The following is a 5,273-nucleotide window of genomic DNA, read 5'->3' as shown; positions in this document are numbered from 1 at the left end:
TTTTTGAGGCAGAAGGCAATTAAGATAATGCCTTTGGTGAACAGTTTGTGAACAATTTTCATATTTATATTTTCCAGGCAAAACAAATTTATTTTCCCTAGGAGAATACAATCTGTCTTCCACTAGACAGGATAAACTTTAGCCTTTTAAAGTTACATCCCTCTACCCGGAGCAATGATTTGAAAAGGGGGATTTGGATTTAGAGAGGCAGGGAAAGCCAAAGATATTCTAGGGATATCCACGTAAGCCTTTTCCTAAGGATTTATCCAATCTTACCAGTTCACAATATTAAAGAAGTAACCAATCTTAATACACACTTTGCATATTCCCTATTAAAATGAAAGTGGCCGTAAATTATGTTTATCTTAAATATAAAAATTATACTCATGTTGTATTGAATCAAAATCGTTTCTAGAATAACTAGCGATTACTGAAATCTTTTACTGCAAGTGAAATTCTGCATAAATGGCATAACGTTAAGAAGCGTCTTACCGGGTGTCTTACAAGCTTCACCCCCAACAACTATTAACTTTCTTGTGAACAGAGATAAAGTGATTTATTTTGGGGGATGCTTATATGACCAACTAAAGAGATTTTTATATATGAACATTTTCGACCCCCCACTTAAAAAGGGGAATTTTTGGGATAAGTCAAAATTATTAAATAAGAAGCCCTTACTGGTTACGAGGAGACACAGTAACTGGACTAATTGGTAACCAATAAGAGATAACATGGCAGAACCAGCCATTGGTATTCCCAGGGCTTCATACTAGGCTTCTGTCAGGCAAAACAAAACCTAATGAATGGTATGTTATTCATGTTTGTTGATGTTTGTCGATTTTTGTAATAACTTATTTTATGATTTGGCGTAGTAAGTTCTAAAAACAACTAGGGAGTAAATGTTTGATCTGCATTACAATAACTTTAAATATAATTTTATAGGGGTTCTATAAAATACTTTAAACTTTATTTAGCCACCAAATTTGATATAGTACCATTACAGATCTCCACCAGTTTGTGTCATTCATCTTATTTTTAAAATATCTTGACTCTTTGAAATTAGTGTCACTTGATAGGATTTCTTATTTAAAAATGTTGACTTGCCCTAAAAATACCTCATTTGGGAGGGGGGTCAAAAATGTGCATACATAAAAAACTCCTTAGTTGGTCATATGAACATCCCCAAAGTAAAGCACTCCATCTCTATTCATAAGAAACTTAATAGGGATTTGGGGTGGGACTTTTAAGACACACAGTACGCGTTGCAAATTCCTGCACACGATCTCCCATGTATCACTATCGTGAAATGTGTGGCTTGTCATATGATAATATGGTTAAACGCACCGCAGACCTCAGCCCTACATCAGACAAAGCTGACTACCAATGAGCATATTATCAGTTTCAGTTCCGATATATAGATAGTAAAGATGGAGTTGCACCGAAATTTCAACCCGGTAGGTGAACTCGTTCAAGAGTTATCGAACATACCATCGATATAAACAACGTGGTACAGACAGAAAAAAACGGGGTTCGTTCATTAACAACTGGCGGGAGAGGCTACGCTAAACGCTCAGCTAATTAATAATAAAAACTAATGGAATACTGGTTCGTACAATTAATCTTCATAGGGTATATTCTTAATGTTCATTTGAACGTCAATAACGCTGAAGCATCACCGAAGCAGGAAAAGAAAGTATGATTCCGTCAATAATTATAATTTAACGAATATAAATCAGATTGAAAGCCTTCAATGCAGGAACTTAAAGATTGGATTTGTGAGTCAGTATTTCAAAGTCAAAGTTTGCTTGGAAAAGTCTGTCATCCAGCTTGACTATTTTGTGCATTTCCATTCAAGTCTCCATTTCTTTTTATCTTGTTAACTTGTTTCATTTGTTCCTTTTTATTGGCCCCGAATTCGTTTAACACTAACCTAGGGCACACTCTGTTTATTGATACGAATTTTAAAATAGAGCAGTTTATATTCTAAAATCAGAATTAAAATAAACGATCCAATTAAATAAAGATTCCATTGATACAGATACGATATTTAAGAAAAAACTAAATGACAAAAGGCAAACTTGGTTTTGTACGTAACTCCGTTCCAATATTACAGATTTCTTTATATCCTCATCACAGGTATCCTTTATTTGTTTCAAATCCAATACTATTATCCAAATATATTATGAGAAATATGTTGACCAAAGATGATCTACACAATGAATCCCGTATGTTTATTGGTTTTTGACTATTTTGAAATATTGTTTAGGGATTACGTCAGTATCGCTTATAGAGTATATTGTACTAAGTGAATATTATAAAAATATTTATATTTTTATCCTTGGAAAGTTTTTTTACCTTTTCCATAATTAATGTATAACTAATATCCGTTTATCAAAAGACTGGTTATTCTGCTACATAGTTTATGATGTTTTAGATGAGAACTTGGTATTGACATTTGCATGGATTTCATTTACCATTATGGATATCAATGTCAACATCACGATGAGAAATAGCCTAAGCCAAACAATTAAAACCATTTAGGATTTATCCATGAATTTCCACTGTGAAATTATACTTTATATTAATAAATAAAGTAAGCATTTAATTAAATGTAATTATTAGGTCTAGAGCATAGTATTATCTAAACTATATAATTTGTTATCACAGAAGATTAGTATATTCAAAGCGATATACTAATTAGCTAAATTGGAACATAGAAGCTTTGTTTCAAATGAAATTACTCAAAGCGTGCAGTCAAGTTCAGATGACTCTATTACTCCTACACGCGAATTTTTTTATAAGGACTGACAATTAATCCCATAATGTAGCCTCTGAAGTAGTGGGATAAAAGTATTATTTAATGAAACATTTATACAATGTGATTATGTCGAAACAGACGATTACAATATATTTGATCAAGAAACTCAATATAAAAATGAATAAGCTCATAGCAAACTCATTCACTTTGGTTAGGATATCCTATTAAGAATCATGGAACTTTTCCGTTATTATTGCCATAACTTTTGGCTCTAAATGTTAGTTTTCTTAATCAAACCTGATGCATAATTAAAAAAAAATATTCACAACATGAAGAGTGTACATAACTTAGAACAGTTAAAATCTAGGGAAAGTTCCAACATCGCCTGTCATACTGCTGAGAAATATTGGATTACGTTGGTCTCCTAAAAGCTTTCAGAGACCTACTTCGTGTACTTTATTGATAAATGTTTACTTACCTCTTCCCAATCGATACACATTCTTTAGAATGAGGGTGAGTGAATGTTTCAAGGTTCACTTAACTTTTTAACCCTTTGGATTTAAAATATTAGCTTCACTTCTATAATTTAAGTTTTAGGAAAGTTTGTAAGTAATTGATTGAAAATGTGTTATAAAGCGTGTTAAATATTAATTCCAACTGTTCTTTTACAATGGCCAGAAAACGGTAAATCACATGCTTAACTACCACTTTTAATTCAATATTAAACTAACAGTTGTTTCACTCTCCGACTCCAGTGGCTTAACATACTAGTGTTTGAAATTAAATTTAAAACGGATCATGACACTAGAGTATCTTTTACTGCCGATCGAGTATTCAGATATGTCACTGAATGTCACTGAAAAAATTACCCGTGGTATTCTTGTTTTTCAACAGTCAATTAGGTACATTAATATCACAATATCATGTCATTTAACATCTTTGGATTTTAAAAACTTATCATTGTTGAATAAACTTATGTAGGTGATTGATTTTGTTAACCGTTCTTGAGTGCAAACTACAAAATACCCTGTATCTATTTTTTTAATACTATGAAAAATGTTTGCTGTAGGCTACCTTACTCTTTTCTTTATCCAATAGTGGTCTGTATACATATCAGACATTACATCGTAAACCATTGTATATTTTGGTACAAGAGAGACTTATTTTTAAATGAAAATAAGTATCAATTATAAAAACAATCATAAAATTGTTTTCAACCCAGCACGTGAAACCGTGACGTAGTTGGTTACTTGGCAACTAGACCACAGAACGTTGATAATTGTGTGATTTGTGTTTTGTGCTCGGTGTGTGATTAAACTTTGAGCATCAGGTTATGTGTATTTGTTAGAAAAACGTTTACTTATCGACACATTGTATAATTGGATTGAGGGACATTTTTCAATATTACTAATTTTTTAGTAATAACAAGGGCATTTAATTATCAATATTCGAAGGTGTATGTACTTACTTCACTTCATTCTGCATATGTCCAGTTATCTATCAGTATATGTGCTGGTTGATTGATTCATCAACGCCGAACAAAAACGGTGACAGAAAGAAACGTAACATTTGGCATATAGGTTATCTTGTGGTCTATCAGATTCATTATGGAACCAAAAATAGATACTTCACCAATGTGTCTTTGGTATTCAGTAGGAACTGTTGGTGGATTCGTAGGTAACCGATTGTTTAAATTATAAGAATAGAAATATTTAACACAATGTCATTTTGTGACCGTTTGTGTTAGTATCTACATAAAGAGCTGCAAAAACTATTTAACAGTAGATGGTTGGTCGATGAAAGCAGACGTATTGTGAACTGTAGTTTAGTTTAATAATTAGTGTTGTGTTTAGTTTTTTAAGTGCATGTTTTAGAGTTAGTGAAATAGACACACAACACGGTGTTTGCGAGTCCTGACTTACGCGTTGTCACAACACTCTAGTATGATTTTTTATGAACATAGCTTGTAATTATGTGTTAGTTTAGTTATTTACCCGAAGAAGAGATCAGACTACAGATCTCGAAACGTAGTGTTACTGATTTTCTGTATCACTGAACGATGGTATATGTCCTGTTTCCTTTACAGTCCTTCCATCGTCAAATCAAACTTCAAAACAAAGAATAACTATTTGTCATAATTCCTGTCATAATCTACCTTTTTATCACTTAAATTCACTTAACCTCGAAATGGCGTGGTGTAATTCTGCCTTCCAAAGGATTCAAATAAAAGTCCCATGAACTTTTATTCTCTTCCTTTTCTTTCAGTTTTATTGCTCAAAGTTTCTGAGCCAGACCTTTTTATCGTGATTGTCTTCAATCACACCTCCACTACCTAGCGATTTTATTGATTTGTTTCGTATTTCATAATAGCATTTATATGTGATTCTATTAAAGCATGGTAATAGGCTGCATCAAGTAACTAAGTGTGTTTAAAATGTTATGTACTTTTCGAATTTATCGTTGAGTTTATGGTTGCTTATAGGACCATTGTAAAAATACTCAAGGATCAGCAAAA

The sequence above is a fragment of the Homalodisca vitripennis genome, chromosome 6 (genome assembly GCF_021130785.1).
Source record: "Homalodisca vitripennis isolate AUS2020 chromosome 6, UT_GWSS_2.1, whole genome shotgun sequence".
Classification (NCBI taxonomy): Eukaryota; Metazoa; Arthropoda; class Insecta; order Hemiptera; family Cicadellidae; genus Homalodisca; species Homalodisca vitripennis.
This window is presented reverse-complemented; position numbering follows the sequence as displayed.